Raw genomic sequence first — 18,570 nt, 5'->3', positions numbered from 1 at the left:
ATCAAAGGAAATAAACAATTTATTATTCTGTTAACATCTCGACAAAATATGTTATTGAAAATTGTCAGGTGGCAAAAATCTCTTGATCTATATTTCAGAACTGCGATTCGGTTTGAGAATGAAAATAGTTGGGAATGTTATTTTGGGTTCAAATGGTTTTATCAGAGTCATACAAAATCATTTAATATTTGATTCGACAAACATTCTTTGAAGCCGACAAATGCGTGTGTGAAATTTTAATTCCAAAGAAATTATTTATCCTTGTTTTGATCTGTCACAAATATATTTTGGGACGCCAACAAATACGTGTGTGTGTGCGTGTGAAGTTTTTAGTTCAAAGCAAAAACATAATCTATCTGTTGTTGTTTCTAGCTGACACATGAATTGTGTCCTTGAATTTGTCAACAACAAACGGTCGGCGCATCCTTTGAACCTGACCCATGCTTATGTGCGACTTCAAATCAGAGAAAAATATCAACAATCGAATCATGCTTTGAAGAAAGAAAGAAAAAATACTTTGGCAGAATTGAAGCCAGCAAAGTTCTTTTTCTTTTTCGATGTCGGCCCGGGACAAAAATATTAACATATATCTTTTAGCTAACCGGTGTTGCTCGGAATAAGATCTTAACATCTATCTTTCAATTACCCGATATTGCCCGGGATAAAATATTAACGTTAAATAAAAGCGTCACATCGACCCTAATGGTCTGACGCTGCCTCTCTTTGGTGTTACACTTCATCATCCGCATACGAGAATTCCAAACCGATTTTTTGTCGAGGTTTACTCCATCAGATTTTGCCTTTCCCAAGACATTCAAAAGGCAGTGGAACTATTTGCCCATAGCTGGTGAAAATTTGAAAATAGTTTTAATTTTGCCGAAAATATCTGATATTTTAATTGTAGTCATGGTTGAGTCATCATGAAAACGAAATCCTTCAATTATTTATGCCTACTATTTCCATATATTCTACGAAAACGATACAATACAATTTTTGTGGGTCAGCATACGTTCAGGGTTACAGTTCTACCAAATAAATTCAACTTTAAATTTACAAGGCCGATATCCATTAGTCGCGTGCTCTCGTATAATGAATGACTGCGTGAATGTAGTATTGATATGAAATTCTTAAAAACAAACTAAAATGACCGAAAAATGGGCTGAAATTACTTAAATATATAAGTAAAAAGTAAATGACTTAGAATGACTTTAATGAACTTAAGGGTACACTGAATGACCTTAAGAATGACTTAAAAAAAAAGAACTTGAATGATCTGGAGAATGACTGGAATGGCTTTGAAACTTACTGGTTGTAAAGTGGGTGATCATTTTAAATTAAATTGATACAGAAAAGTGATCTCCCACTATATATAAAAATAAGTACATCATGAAGTAAGAACAGATACTACACTTTGATCTTGGCCTAAAGGCCAATAAAAGGGTATTTATTTGCTCCCCAATCGAGCAAATTAGGCACAAGGCCGATTTTTATTGTGAGGAGTGCAGGGGAAATGGGGGCAAACTCCCCGGGGAGTAGGGGAGCTGGATAGTGACAATTGGTATGAAGGGTAGCCCCTACATTGACCAAGGTCTTATATGTGGGGTTACCTCCACATATGGTCTTTGCTTGCAGTATCTACCGGAACAGATACTACACTTTCATCTTGGCCAAAAGGCCAAGAGAAGGATATTTATCTGCTCCTCCGCCGAACAAATTAGGCACAAGGCCTATTTTTATAGTGAGGAGTGAAGAAGAAATGGGGACCAACTCCGCGGGGAGTAGGGGAGCGGACAGTGACAATTGGTATAAAGGTTGCGCCTACATTGAGTAAGGTCTTATATGTGTGGTTGCACATATGGTCTTTGCTTGCAGTGTCTGACGGAACAGATACTACACTTTGATCTTACCCAAAAGGCCAATAAAAGAGGGGTATGTATTTGCTCCCCCACCGAGCAAATTAGGCACAAGGCCGATTTTTGATGTAAGGAGTAAAGGGGGAATGGGGAGGAACTCCCCGAGTTGTAGGGGAGCTGGATAGTGACAATTGGTATGAAGGGTTGCCCCTACATTGACCAAAGTCTTATACGTTAGGTTGGTATTTATTTGCTCACCCACAGAGCAAATTAGGCACAAGGCCGATTTTTAATGTGAGGATTGAAGAGGAAATGGGAACCAATTCTCCGGGGAGTAGGGAGCTAGATAGTGACAATTGGCATGAAGGGTTGTCCCTACATTGACCAAGGTCTTATATATGGGGTTGCCCCCACATATGTTCTTTGCTTTCAGTATCTCCCAGAACAGATGGTATTTATTTGCTCCCCCACCGAGCAAATTAGGCACAAGGCCAATTTTTAATGTGAGGAGTGAAGGGAGGGGGAAGGGAAAAAGGGGACCAGCTCCCGAGAGGTGGGAAATGGGAGCTGGTTAAAGGTCAGGCATGTGGGGTTGCCCCCACATCTGGTCTTTGCTAATCATAGCTAGTCATAGCTTGCAGTATCTGTCGGAACAGATACTACACTTTGATCTTGGCCAAAAGGCCTACAAAAGCGGTATTCACCGAGAAAATAAGGCACAAGGCTGATTTTTAATGTGAGGAGTGAAGGAGAAATGGGGACAAACTCCCGGGGTGTAAGAGAGCTGTCTAGTTACAATTGGTATGAAGGGTTTCCCCTACATTGATCAAGGTCTTAAATGTGGTGCTTCACCCACATATGGTCTTTGCTTGCAGTATCTTCCGGACAGATACTACGCTTTAATCTTGGCCAAAATTCCAAGAAAAGCTGTATTTATTTGCGCTACCACCGAGCAAATTAGGCACGAGGTTGATTTTTAATGTTAAGGAATTAAGGGGATATGGGGATCAACTCCCCGGGGAGTAGGGGAGCTGGATAGTGACAATTGGTACGCAGGGTTTCTCCTACATTACCCAAGGTCTTCTATGTGGGATTGCCCACACATATGGTCTTTATTGTCATTATCTGGCGGAACACATAATACATTTCATCGATGCCAAAAGGCCAAGAAAAGCTGTATTTATTTGCTCACCCACCGAGCAAATAAGTCACAAGGCCGATTTTTAATGTGAAGAGTAAAGCGGAAATGGGGATCAACTCCTCGGTGAGTAGGGGAGCTGGATAGTGACAATTTGTATAAAGGTTTGCTCCTACATTGACCAAGGTCTTATATGTGGGGGGCAACCTCACATATGGTCTTTTCTTGTCGTATCTGCCGGAACAGATGGTATTTATTTGCTCCCCCACCGAGCAAATTAGGCACAAGGCCAATTTTTAATGTGAGGAGTGAAGGGAGGGGGAAGGGAAAAAGGGGACCAGCTCCCGAGACGTGGGAAATGGGAGCTGGTTAAAGGTCAGGCATGTGGGGTTGCCCCCACATCTGGTCTTTGCTAGTCATAGCTGCAGTATCTGCCGGAACAGATGGTATTTATTTGCTCCCCCACTGAGCAAATTAGGCACAAGGCCGTTTTTAATGTGAGGTAAAAACCAGCTCCCCTAAAAGTAGGCAAAAAGGGGGCACTCTGGTTACCAAAAATAATAATTGTCCCAATATAGAGGGTTTCCCCTCCATTGACTGGTACAAATTATCTTAAGTGCAGCATCTGCCGGAACAGATGGTATTTATTTGCTCCCCCACCGAGCAAATTAGGCACAAGGCCGATGTTTAATGTGAGGAGTGAAGGGAGGGGGAAGGGGAAAAGGGGACCAGCTCCCGAGAGGTGGGAAATGGGAGCTGGTTAAAGGTCAGACATGTGGGGTTGCCCCCACATCTGGTCTTTGCTAGTCATAGCTAGTCATAGCTTGCAGTATCTGCCAGAACAGATGGTATTTATTTGCTCCCCCACTGAGCAAATTAGGCACAAGGCCGTTTTTAATGTGAGGTAAAAACCAGCTCCCCTAAAAGGGGTCACTCTGGTTACCAAAAATAATAATTGTCCCAGTATAGAGGGTTTCCCCTCCATTGACTGGTACAAACCATCTTAAGTGCAGTATCTGCCAGAACAGATACTACACTTTGATCTTGGCCAAAAGGCCAAGAAGCAAAGCAATCATCTGCCGGAACAGATGGTATTTATTTGCTCCCCCACCGAGCAAATTAGGCACAAGGCCAATTTTTAATGTGAGGAGTGAAGGGAGGGGGAAGGGAAAAAGGGGACCAGCTCCCAAGAGGTGGGAAATGGGAGCTGGTTAAAGGTCAGGCATGTGGGGTTGCCCCCACATCTGGTCTTTGCTAGTCATAGCTAGTCATAGCTTGCAGCATCTGCCGGAACAGATACTACACTTTGATCTCGGCCAAAAGACCAAGAAAACGTTATTTATTTGCTCCCCCACCGAGCAAATTAGGCACAAAGCCGATTTTTATTGTGAGGGGTGCAGGGAAAATGGGAACCAACTCAGCGGGGTGTAGGGGAGGTGGAGAGTGACAATTGGTATAAAGGGTTGCCCCTACATTGACCAAGGTCTTATATGTATGGTTGCCACCTCATATGGTATTTCCTTGCAGTATCTAGCGGACAGATACTACACTTTGATCTTGACCAAAAGGCCAATAAAAGAGGGGTATTATTTGCTCCCCCACCGAGCAAATTAGGCACAAGGCCGATTTTTAATGTGAGAAGTAAAGGGGAAATGGGGACCAATTCCCCGGGGAGAAGCGGAGCTGGATAGCGACAATTTGCATGAAGGGTTGCCCCTACATTGACCAAGGTCTTATATGTGGGGTTGCCGCCACATATGGTCTTTGCTTGCAGTATCTTCCGCCCAGATACACACTTTTATCTTGGCCAAAAGGCCAAGAAAAGCTGTATTTGTTTGCTCCCCCACCGAGCAAATATAGCAGAAGGCCGATTGTTAATGTGAGGAGTGAAGGGGAAATAGGGATAAACTCCCCGGGGAATAGGGGAGCTGGATAATGACAATTGGTATGAAAGGTTGCCCCTACAGTGACCAAGGTCTTATATGTGTGGTTGCCCCCACATATGGTCTTTGCTTCAGTATCTACCGGAACAGATGGTGTTTATTTGCTCCCCCACCGAGCAAATTAGGCACAAGGCCGATTTTTAATGTGAGGAGTGAAGGGAGGGGGAAGGAAAAAAGGGGACCAGCTCCCGAGAGGTGGGAAATGGGAGCTGGTTAATGGTCAGGCATGTGGGGTTGCCCCCACATCTGGTCTTTGCTAGTCATAGCTAGTCATAGCTAGTCATAGCTTGCAGCATCTGCCGGAACAGATACTACACTTTGATCTTGGCCAAGAAAAGCGGTATTTATTTGCTCCCCCACCGAGCAAATTAGACACAAGGCCGATTTTTAATGTGAGAAGTGAAGGGGATATGGGCACAAACTCCCCGGGGAATAGGGGGCTGGATATGGACAATTGGTATGAAGGGTTGCCCTTACATGGACCCCTACATGCAAACCCACATATGGTCTTTGCTTGTAGTATCTGCTGGAATGGAAACTACACTTTGATCTTGGCCAAAAAGGCCAAGAAAAGGGTATTTATTTGCTCCCCCATCGAGCCAATTAGACACAAGGCCGATTTTTGATGTGAGGAGTGAAGGGGAATGGGGAGCATCTCCCCGGGAAGTAGGGGAGCTGTATAGTCACAATTAGTATGAAGGGTTTTCCCTACATTGACTAAGGTCTTATATGTGGGATCGCCCCCACATATGGTCTTTGCTTGTGGTTTCTGCCGGAACAGATACTACAATTTAAGTAAACTTAAAAAGCTAAGAACAGCATCTATTAACAACAGACCTTTGATCTTAACCAAAAAGGCCAAGCACATAAGTGTTACGGACAGACCGACCGACCGACGGAGTGACTTATAGAGTCGCTTGAACGCGACTAAAAACAATTTAATATCAAATTACCATTTTAACTTTAAATATAAAAGGGCTTCAGTGCGATTAAAAAAGGTCAATAACTCTAGATTGCCAAATAAAGATCTACACTTCACGATTAGTAACGGTTGTTTGGGGGTGTTTTTTTTACATCCATTTGGGCTCAAAGATGCTGTATCCGTTTACAACCACACGGACCAACTACCTAAATATGAACAAACAGATAATTAAAAATTAATCAGTTTAAATGCTGTCCTGAATTTAAAGATCTTGATGTACCAATGTTGAAGCAAATTGTTTCCGTAGATAATTGCACATTTTCCTGCATTCTAATGAGGTAAGTGCAGACATTACTTCATCGATTGCTTCTTTCGGATAGCGTATTTTCTACTGTGACTAAGTAACTCTTGCTACTGATGAGGATCTTCCGTCTTCATTCTTAGTTATGGAAATAGTCTCTCCTTTAACGCCGGTAGCAATATAGCGCTGGTAATTTCCTCAGTAGGGATAAAGTATATAATTATACCTTTTTGAGACAGATTGTATGCTTAGTAAAATAACACGAATTAACTTAACAGTAAATCTGATAAGCCGTGCGATATATCAGTGATATATGCATAAAAGAAAGTCAGTCTGTTTATCGTCTCTTTGTTATCATTGATATATGCGTATAATATATATATATATATATATATATATAAGAAAGCCTACCTGTTTACTCTATCTTTCTTATTAGCGATATATATATATATGTGTGTGTGTGTGTGTGTGTGTGTGTATATGTAATATATAAAGGAAAGTCAGTTTATTTACTGTATCTTCCTTATCAGATATATGTATGTGTTTGTATATAATATATAAACGAAAGTTAGTCTATATATCATATGTTTGTTATACAATATATAAAAAGTCAGTCTATTCCTTCTATTTTGTTATACATGTGTACTTTATAAAAGAGAGTCAGTCTGTTTATGTTATCGGTAAGCTTTTTTTCTTATAAACCAAAACTTTATTTTTGTAAATGTCACTTTTTGTTCATCGTTCCAGTGTATTGTTAAGAAAACATATAATATAATTCGATTTAATTTCCCCCAGAAAATACTTCGTCTGAATTGAGATTACTTTCAAAATGCCGCTATCTTTGAAAGAGGATGGAAATCTACGACTCAGCAATGCTAATTTACTTTTTATTTATTGAAACTAAAAAGGGTTATTCTTGGAAAGAAAACAAGCATATCTAATATATATATATATATATATATATATATATATATATATATTGTCGTGTCGTGGAACAACAGTGAAAATAAGAACAATCAAGTCGAGGTTGGGTTAAGGAACATGTGTATTAACAATAATGTACAAAGATAGGAAAGCGTGTATATCTGCTGGGCGCTCGGCTAACAGTTGGAGTGCAGTCGTATCTCTCTCACCGGTGTTGGAATTACTAACGCTATTTATAGTGCTAATCGATGTAAATTCCTCTGTTCAAAGAAGGGCGGTACAACATATATATATATATATATATATATATATATATATATATATATAGATATAGATATAGATATAGATATATAGATAGATAGATAGATAGATAGATATGTGTATAAACATATCTATATTTAAAATTATGTATTAATCCCATGTTTACAAAATCAAGTTGTGTTGTCGTAACTTTTCAATGCATGGAAGCTAATGAGACTATGTCTGCATACATCAGGAACATTTTGGTTATTTGAATGTGAATTTACGTCCACTTGTTTGCAGTTTTACATACATGTACTATAAGGGCTACCCGGCGTTGGCCGGGGCCATAAAGTAAACAAAATAAACTGCTTATTTTAAAATAAAAAAATATGATAAAGGGCTTCCACGTTTTTCTCATGATACGAAGAGGAACTAATTATAGATCATATTTAAACATACCGCTGCACATAGCAGCCGTGCTCCAAAATTGATAATGATCGGTGAATTAGTTTAGATGTGCATTTTAATCAAACAAATATTATACATTTAATGCTGAAATTTTACGTTGGATTTATTTAAAATCGAAGTCAATTGTATAGCGACAGGTCGTGCTCAAATAATGACGTTATTATCTCTGTGTGTGTGTGTGTGTGTGTGTGTGTGTGTGTGTGTGTGTGTGTGTGTGCTCGTTACAGTTTACGCAGGGCAGAGGCTACACTCGGGGATATTTCGTATAATTAAAAATAGCCTAACAGCTCTGTCTAAAAATCGTAAATTACTCTAAAAAATAGAAATAGATTTTTAAAGTAAAAAGTAAGAATAAGTGTGTGTACGTGTGTGTGCGTGTGTGTGTGTGTGTGTGCGTGTGCATACGTTACAGATTACGCAGGGTGTATACCACAGTTGGGGATATAAATAGATTTTCAAAAGTGAAATATAAAAATGTGTGGGGTGTTCGAGGGGGGAAAGAAAGAATATTAGATATACGTGTTTTTCAAGTTTAAAAGTTTTAACATGTAATATAAAAAATCAAAGAGTTCAAACCCGATACAATTAAATGGTGTAAGAACGAAAAAAAGAAAAAAAACACAAATGAATTGATGATTAAAAAATAGAAGGTAAAGAAGACGAAAAAGAAGAAGAAGAAGAAGAAGAAGAAGAAGATAATAAGAAGAACAGCAACAACAAGACATGTTATCGCATTCTCAGATGCAACAGAACCGAACACACGCACACACATATGCATGCATAAAGTAAAATGAATACCATTTGCGAAGGAAAATACGCGCAGTGAGGGAGAGAGAGATAGAAGAAAGAGTCACCCCTGTTACAAACACTATGGACCCCTATAATGAAAAGGAACAGCAGTCCAACCGCTATGACGCCAGAGAGATTTGTATCGTACGCATACACACACACAAACTAAAAACACTTGTCGACAAAAAATGAAATAGTAAGGACAGTGTATTCGTGTATAGTGTTGTTTAAAGGTTCCAAATGTAAGCATAATGTCATAATGCATTCAATGATTACAAAAACTCGATCGCTAGCGTTGTGTAAATTATTTCTTACTGTGTTGACGATGACGATGAAAGAGATTCTTATATTGGATTGCGTGTTTTAAACTTAGTAAAAGAAAACGTGTAAACTCGTTATTGAACGATTGGTTAATAACTGAAATTATCGATGCATTAAATGGACTTGATGCTGGGCGTAAATTTGTTTCTTAGTGACGCCATATTTTAGTTTTTGTAACCGTTCGTTTATAAAGTGAACAACTGGATTCTGGAATATGAGAATTATCAGAGCTCAGCCAATAAGAATGGACGGATTTGGAGAGAGAATCTTTATTATATATGAATCGGAAATTGGAAAGATTATGTTAGATCTATGTATGTATGAGCCAGTTACGACCGTTGTAATCACTGAATCTGTGGAACATGTAGAATTATTCCCAGTGACTACTGATAGCAGTGGTAGGATTAAATATCTAGAGAGAAAAATAGGGACTTCTTTCTCTAACGATGTTGCAATTGTGGTGGTTTTGCTCGTAGGATGTAATATAGTATTTTATTAGCACGTTTGAATGCATCTAAATTGTGTTCGAAAGCTACATAAAATAGTGGCTATAAACCTAGATGTGTTAAATTTGGCATTTGCTGTTGCAAACCTACGACACTTTTGCTCAGAGAGGAATTCCTGCGCCTACTTTAATTTATATAGAGATAACCCATACTGTATTTTCCTTGGATATCTAGTGTAATTATGCAACAACGACTCTAGTAATGTAAGATTTTAACTTTTAACATTTGTTCGTACATCGTCGTTTACGTCAACTCGTACTTTTGCACATATATGTTCTCTCCCGTAAACGATCAAGCAATAGAATAATGGCATTATACATACGCGGGTGCTGATCTTTTATTGTTTTGATCGTTACTTTTCCATGAGTAAACCGTGATTCTCTCACGCTTGTTGATTTTCTTAATACTAATCTACCGATGCACGAAAACATAATATACACTTGATGAGTTTTCAAGGTTACATTAGAGAGATATAATATTCTTGGAGAGAGGTCACGTTGCGAATTATTCATTTACTTAATTTTTTAAGTTACTGTTTATGATGGTGTCGCACTGGCAGAGTCTCGGGACAAATTTTACTTAGATATTTGTTTATTTATTGTCGAACACATCTCGTCTGTATTGCTCACAACGAGGGGATGACTTTTCAAAGTCATATTGTTTCTCTCTTCGAAGGCCTGACATTATCACCTTCTACATTTCGACACCTGCATCTCTAGCCCGTTTAGTCTAGGGCGCTAACTTTTAACTCCCTCTTTAATTATGCCAACTGTAGAGGGGGGGTCTATTTTCCTTTGCTGCCAGGTTATGCTTACATTTACTTATCTTACCCTCGCCAAAGTTCATGCTAGTTCATTCCATCGCTCCCTACCTTACAGGGTCTAAATATATAATAGTAACTCTGCACCTATGTTTCTCCACACGCCATCTACTTCATGATCCTCATTAACTTTAATCATTGTTTGAGTTCCTAGTTTATTTTGATGCAGTAAGGTACATAAATCCGCGTTTAGTGTCAATCTTGTATTCTCCTGGTAAACCGTCGGTTATCTGGCTGAGTGAGAAAATACCCCAGGTCTGTCTCGTTTTCATAAATAAAACGAATTACCTTTAAATATATCAACTTCCAACTAAAGTTCTTCTAGCTAATTCCTCTTACTATTCAATCAAAGGTAATTGAATGCTCACGGGAATCGCAACTGAATACAATGTCAGTTAGTGTGTTCTTATCTCGAAACTATCGTGATATTTTAAAGTTCTGTGCGGTTGAGAAGAAAGTTTTTGCAGAATTTTAAATTTGGATTTCAAATGATGGATTTTCAAATGTTTTTATTATTATATTACCTTTACCTTAAATACCATTTAAAATTGCGTATTTCGCTTTATCTAATCATTTAAATACAAAACTATTTTTCTTTTTTTTTCAGAACGTTCAATGCAGAATGGAAAAAAAAGCAAATTTGCACAATTTTCTTATTTCAATGAAAGCAAGCCAAAAAGTTGTGAGACAGCTTACGATATAAACGAAGCATGTGACCGAGGAACCACTACTAAGCGTACGGCACAATGGTGGTTTAAGAAATTTCGTGGCGGCGACAAGAGTCTTGAATATGATGAGCGTAGTGGATTATGTAAGAGCTTTAGTCGAAGCTAATCCATGCACAACCGTTCGAGAACCTGCTTCTGAATTAGCCGTAATTAGCTGTAACGTATACAACGATATCCAAACACTTGATAGGACTTGAAAAGACAAAAAAAAATTATAAATGGATGCCTCATAAATTGAACGACAACCAAAGTAGACGTCGTTATGAAGTGTCATCTCCCCATCTTTTACGCAACGAGAACGACCCGCTTTTCTACCGGGTTGTGACTTGCGATAAAAAGGTGGTCTTTTACGATAATCAGTGGTTAGACGCCGACAGAGCTCCATGACACTTCCCGAAGCTAGAGTTGCACTAAAAGAAGACCATGCTGATTGTTTGGTGGTCTGCGACCGGTCTTATACATTACAGCTTTTTATAGCTTTTCTAAAGGTCCTCAAAGGTCAAGCATAATAAGCTCCTGTATTTTGGATACGTTTTGTCAATAAATCTATCGCTATTATTTCGTCTTGGCCCCAAAAGATTCGTAACCTGTTCTTGCTAGCAGAGGGCTAAAGGCTTGCCTCCTTGGAGGGTGGAGAATCCAAGTGTTACCACTACATTTACTGGGTTTTGGTTTTTGGATTATAGTAATAGACTCAGATTTAATCCTGTATAATCAGGCTTTTGAAAACTTTTACTCGTTTCCTTGGCACATTTTCGAATATAATTTCCAGGGACCCGACGTATTGGCACTTCTGTAAATATGTCAGAAACCATGGATTCCACCTCTTAATCATGTGCAAAAGGTCAGAAGTCAATGTTTCCGCATACTCTGTTCGAATATGGACTTCTTAGGCTATTTAGTGAATAGTTACATGTTGATCTTCCAAAATTGCAGCTTCAACTTGATTAAAAGCGACGTCATCAACGGCGGAAAGTAGCGACTAGGTTTGAGATCGGTTTCTTCAAATTTTCGGCCATGTAAGAATTCACGATGCCAGAGTTTCGCAAGTTCATATTAGCAAACACCTGTATCATTTCATTAAAAGTCTGCTGTTGCGTGCGGTTTATTTTTTTTTTCAGTACAAAAACTGGATCACTGCGTGACAGTGAACAAACCCCATTTAACACCTGACTCAGTTTAAACACTGTTGTAGCACGAAATGGTCGCAATGAAAGACATAGATATGGTTTGATAAAAAGTAGTTGTATTTACAACACGAAAGAATGCATAGAGAACGAGAGTTGTAGTACTTAACGTCAATATGCCGTACTATGATATACATACACGCCACACGAGTTGTGCCTCTCGGTGTATTTATAATGTTTAAAAGAGTTTATATATTTTATGTGAATTAGCCCATGTAACAAACGCCTGTAAATCAAAAAGTAAAATGAGTTCAATAATGTAATTTGTCACATAATCTATAGAGGTGCAATTCATTTCACGTGCAGAATATCAGACGCACAGAAACCTTAAAAGTTCGCCGGGGTCAATACTTATGGAACGCCCGAATTATATGCCTCCCATTTCGGAGGCTGTTTTTTTGGCGTTTTAATTTGGTTTATCAAACAGTTTATCACTACGGCTATGGCAACAGCATATTCTTTTCCTTGTTTTGATTCTCACGTATATATCCATTGACATTTTATATGTTTTGATGTAGAGTTATGTGGTTCTCCGTTGATTAATTGTGTCTGTGTCGGATATATACTTGAGAGTCAAAACAATGAAAAAAATATGCTGTTGTCATAGCCCTATTTATTACTTCTGTTTTATATTGTAACATAGCGTGGACAGTTATATTCAAATGCACGCGAAATTACGTCACCGGTAAAGTAAAAAGACTATAAAAAGGAGGAAGAGGACGATCACGAGAGTAGAACGTGGAGCACGGAGCGAGATAACGTTGGAGATCTCGTGAGAGGCGTGAATTACTTTCAAGATCATGTGAAAGAATACGCTTTCGTAGATGATGTTGCTGTCCTAACAATGAGGATGTAAAGTCGACGAAAAAGCGAATTGAATTTCTTTTCTATGCTTTGTCCACTTTGCGACTGAGGCTACAACGTATGTTGGTTCGCATACAACGTTACAATATTTGTAATTCATCTCTCTGTAATGTAAATGGTTGACATTCTTGACATTTGTTGTCTCAGGATACTTATAAATTTTCTATTAGAAGACGTCGTTTTAAAATACATTGAAAAAAAGGCTCAGTTTTCTTGAATAGTTTTAGAATATTCTAGCCGCAGGAGAATATTAACTAGTAAATGCTATGAATTGTTGGTGTGGGGCAGTCATCCAATCTTACATTTTCAGCAACTAATCGTTCACGCGTTTTACTATTTTATCTGTCTTGGTCACTCAGGAAATCATTGGATACTTCTACAACCGTATCCTTATACGCAACTTACATTAAATGGTTCACGTTCTGAACCATGAAAGCATAAAATATTTTGAGCTATGAAACAAATTACCTTAAATCTGTAGTATTGTATGCAATAAAACATTGAACAAAACTTTCATATCCGGTGTGATCCGTGTCTGTTTTGACCATGTAATAGCACTATTCTTTTCTCTTGTCTTTTCTGACTATTCCAATTCTAAATACTAACGGAACCTGTGGAAATTCCACAGCGGACTCTTTCATATATAATATATTGATGTTGGCATTTTGTGGAAGTTCAGCGTAAAAGGAGATAGATCCTTTGTAAAACTGCAAAAGAATTTATCTAAGCTATCAGAGACGCCCGGCATAGCTCGGTCGTAAAATATGCTTAAATATGATATTTTAATTCATGCAGATTTCATATATAGTATTATAGAGTAAATTTTCTTTAGTTCTTATATATGATGAAGTTGTGATTTCAAAAATAAAAAATATATAGTCATATGATTTGGTGCATCAGCTTGAATCAAAATCGAAACCAAAAATTATGAAGAAAAAAAATATATATATACATATACACACATATATATATATATATATATATATATATATATATATATATATATATATATATATATACCAGAAAAGCATTTCATCCAAGGCATGAAAATTGTTAAACAAAATGTTTTTACTATAGGCTTTAAAAATAAAGGTACAAGATTCAATTTCAAATTTATTTCTCTTTAAAGTGTACTTTTATAAATTTTACAAAGTAAGGTACAAAAATTTAATTTAAATTAAATCAAAAAATTACCATGGATTTATTTTATTTAATGTACATTCTGTTGCACTTCAAAAATCATTGAAAATTTTATATCTATACCATTAATTGCTAGATGAAAGATAATGTTTTTTTTTAAATTGCAACAAAATGTACATTACATAAAATAAATCCCAGGTAATTTTTTGATTCAATTTTAATTAAATTTTTATACCTTACTTTGTAAAATTTATAAAAGTGCACTTTGAAGATAAATAAATTTCAAATTGAATCTTGTAACTTTATTTAGTAAAAACATTTTGTTTAACAATTTCCATGCCTTGGATGAAATGCTTTTCTAACTTGTATCTTATCATTTTAAGATTATATTTTAAAACTCCCCTTCCCTCTATTTCAGTTTGTATTTCTCCTCACACCACAACTCATTTTTTCAACCCGCTCTTTGTATTATGACAGGTCTGAATATTCTCTCTGTTTCAGTTTGTATTTCTCCTCACACCACAACTCATTTTTTGCAAATCCCTCTTTGTAATACAGGTCTGCATAATGACAAAATCTAAATTTTTTTAACAAAAACTTTAAAATAACTTTTTTAGATTAAATTTTTTAAAACTTCTTTCAGAATAGAAACTCTTTAAAATTTAATAAGGAACATATTTCATATAGATTTCATTAACAAATATTCAGTACATAACGAGAAAAATAGAGATGAACATTTCAAAAGGACTGTATAACTGGTTACGGTCAATAGCAGTCCTCGCCAGCGAAAGTCTTTGTTATTTTTATTCTATTATTATTATTATTATTATTATTATTATTATTATTATTATTTAAAACATTTTGTGTCCTGCTCTTTCGCGCGAGGACTAATATATATATATATATATATATATATATATATATATATATATATATATATATATATATATATATGTGGTTACGGTGTTCAAAAGTTAGAACTGATGAAGAAAACGAGGTTGTTAAATAATGATCAATAAAAAGAGCAAAATATTTTTTATTATTTTGGGTAAACAGTTACAGATGGTCGCGACAAATAGCCATCTGTTTCAGTCAAAGAGACTTCATCAGGCGACCTGGAACCTCTCGACGCCAAAAAGAAAATGAACAATGCGATAGATTAGAGAGAAATTAAAAACGAAAAAAAAAGGTTTTTCTTTTTTAATTTCTCTCTAATCCATCCCATCTTTCCATTTTCTTTTTGGCATCGAGAGGTTCCAAATCGCCTGATGAAGTGTCTTTGACTGAAACAGATGGCTATTTTTAGCGACCATATGTAACTGTTTACCCCAAATAATAATAATAATAATAATAATAATAATAATAATATATATATATATATATATATATATATATATATATAACTTGAAACCCTTCCGATTGGTAAAGTTATTTATAAAAAATTGAATTCCTTCTTGGTAAAATTATTTATAAAAAATAGATGACTTCGGTGTCATCAGTTATAATTGTGAGCGAAATTTCTGAAGAATTCTTGGTAAAAATTATTTATGACAAGAAAATGGATGGTCACATTCAATGCTGCCAAGACTAAACTTGTTTCCTTCAATAATTACAAGAAACCTTCTCTACCACCAATAGCAATGTCCAAAGACTCTTTATCTGAAAGTACATCTTTTAAACTCCTCGACCTAACGCTCACAGGAAACATGAGTTAGAACAATTACACTGAGAGTACTGCCAGGACAGCTGCGAAGAAGGTAGGTTCCCTCTACCATGCTAGGAAGCTACTAACGCCCGAAAGTATCATGTACCTCTATAAGGCCACCATTCGCCCATGCATGGAGTATTGTGTTCATGTTTGGGCTGGTGCATCTGCTACTAGTCTCTCGCTCCTGAACAAGGTCCAAAAGAGAGTCGCCAACTTAATAGGTTCTGAACTGTCATCTAAGCTTCAGTTTCTGTCCCATCGAGGAAATTTTGCATCCATTTGTCTGTTCTACAAGTACTTTAATGGTGAATGCTGTGACGAACTGCAAGCAGTTGTACCCCCACGACGTAAATACCCCCGACAGACCCGACAAGCAGCTAAACTCCACCCTTTCACAGTAGAGATTCCTAGATGTAAGAGAGCCTTCTTCTCCAGTAGTTTCTTCTCCAGAACCGCTAGACTTTGGAATTCCCTTCCGGGATCCTGCTTGCCAACTGTACTGACATGCAGAAGTCCAAGTGTAACGTGAACCTATATCTTGCTGCCCAACTACCTACATAGTACCCCTATAACTTATGTCCCTGATAGTAGCTCCCTACATCAAAGTGGCGATGTGCCTTGTTTGGAGTGAAAATGTTATAATGTTGTTATGAATGTAAGGTCATAACAATTAAACAACAGTCACTCGGAAGAAATAGGATGTAATCGTGACAGGAAATAACATACAAGCTAGTAATGTATATGTGGCACTATTTCTCCGTGCCACTGTTTCTAACACACTCCGCAGTATGGCTGAGTGGTTATTTGGCCATGTGCGTAGGGATACAAAGAAACGCCTTCCCATAATTCCTTTTCCTAGAGCTCTCCCTCTTTCTGTTCAGACTGTCATGAGGTGAGAACTATAATTTTTGTCTCTTCGTAAACGCGGGGGGGGGGGGAGCACCCCCTCCCACAAAACTAGTTAGGTTAGTTAGCTTTGAAAAGCCTATTGTCCAGTTTTAAGTTGTAAAAGTTTTTTTGTAATATATATTGTATCTAACGTAAAATAAAATAGTTATGTTCCATATATATTACAATTGTGTCGCGTGTTGTTTATCTTGTGTCTGCCATAAATGCCTTCATAAATGCCTTCATTGAAACAATGAAACGGTCCGGGAAATGAAGAAATAAAATTCCAGTCAGAACGCCACCAATAGTGAAGAGGTCAAGACGTCTTCTGGGAGAAGAAGGAGCCACACAGCACATACAACTCGACTCCGGCTCCGATGTTTCTATAATAAACCTGAATACGTGGAAAAAGTTGGGAAAACCGGCCATGATGAAAACTAGTAAAGCAGCCCGGACGGTAACTGGTGGTGGGATAAAATTTGAAGGAGAAGTTGTCCTCCCGATAAAATTGAAAGGGATTTCGAATAAATTAAAAATATTCGTACTAAAAAATTTAATTGAGAAATTCGGACTATGGGATAAGCCAATCAATACATTCTGTAAAAAATTAGAATGTTCTTCTCCAACAACAGTAAATATAATTTCCTTACTAATTATTGTTCAACCATGCAACCACAACAGTTAGTTAGCTTTGAAAAGCCTGTTGTCCAGTTTTAAGTTGTAAAAGTTTTTTTGTAATATATATTGTATCTAATGTAAAATAAAATAGTTATGTTCCATATATATTACAATTGTTTCGCGTGTTGTTTATCTTGTGTCTGCATTAAATTCCTTCATAAATGCCTTCATAAATGCCTTCATTGAAACAACGAAACGGTCCGGGAAATGAAGAAAGAAAATTCCAGTCAGAACGCTACCAAGGGTGAAGAGGTCAAGACGTTTCCTGGGAGAAGAAGGAGCCACACAGCACATACAACATCTCAGGTATGCTTTTCTTCTTATAGACCTTAATGACGGCCATCTTCATATCTTCCTGAGACGGCTTTTAGACATTTACTATAACACGTCTGTCGGTCACACCTCAGTGGCCGGCTGATAGTGGTATATATATATATATATATATATATATATATATATATATATATATATATATATATATATATATATATATATATAAGATAACTTACAGTTATTTCTGTTCATATTACATTTAAACTCTTGCATAAGTAAGGGAAGCAGGAAGCAAGGAGGGAATTCCAAAGTCTCGCAGTCAGATTGATAAAGCTATTGGAAAAGAAGACTATCCCCCATGTAAGGACCTTTTCAGTGGGTGGTACAGGAGTTTGAGCTCTATTGATGGTGTGGGATCTATTTAATTGGAGACTTTTTTTGATTCTGTCTTTAAAGGAGAGACTAATGGTAGCTGCATCAGCTAAAATCTGGCAACATTGCTTCATGTGTGAACGAATAACTGCATTGTAAGTTTCCTATTCAATTTTGATTATTCATGATTCGCATGTCGGTTATGTGACGGAAAGTGTCCCTCTCACTGTCCGATAGCATTTATTCTTTGCACAATGTTTCACTTATTTTCATTGTATATTCCTCATATTATGATTACATGATTTGACATGCTTTCGAATTTTAGCTATAAAGATTAATAATCTGGATTTTTTAGATTATTAAGACAATTAATTTCGTTACAAGATTCACTCTCACTAAGTTCCGGCCGATATAACCTCCGATTTTTTTTTTTTTTGTCGAACTCGGAAATTTTCCTGCTGAGCACCACAATTTGTACGGAATTTCACACAAAACTGTTTATTT

General features: G+C 37.0%; 3 pseudogenes; all 3 read right to left on the bottom strand.

Annotated features, from left to right (window-relative positions):
* Window positions 1-1,562: 1,562 nt before the first annotated feature.
* LOC145265504 (U2 spliceosomal RNA) lies at window positions 1,563-1,688 on the bottom strand (annotated as a pseudogene).
* A 2,158-nt stretch (window positions 1,689-3,846) lies between these two features.
* LOC145263922 (U2 spliceosomal RNA) lies at window positions 3,847-4,059 on the bottom strand (annotated as a pseudogene).
* A 103-nt stretch (window positions 4,060-4,162) lies between these two features.
* Window positions 4,163-4,327, bottom strand: LOC145265496 (U2 spliceosomal RNA; annotated as a pseudogene).
* Between the last annotated feature and the right edge of the window lie 14,243 nt (window positions 4,328-18,570).

This window comes from Euprymna scolopes, chromosome 3, assembly GCF_053919585.1.
Source record: "Euprymna scolopes isolate OS-2025 chromosome 3, ASM5391958v1, whole genome shotgun sequence".
NCBI lineage: Eukaryota > Metazoa > Mollusca > Cephalopoda > Sepiida > Sepiolidae > Euprymna > Euprymna scolopes.
The sequence above is the reverse complement of the archived record's forward strand: the minus strand, read 5'-3'. Positions and strand labels throughout refer to the sequence as shown.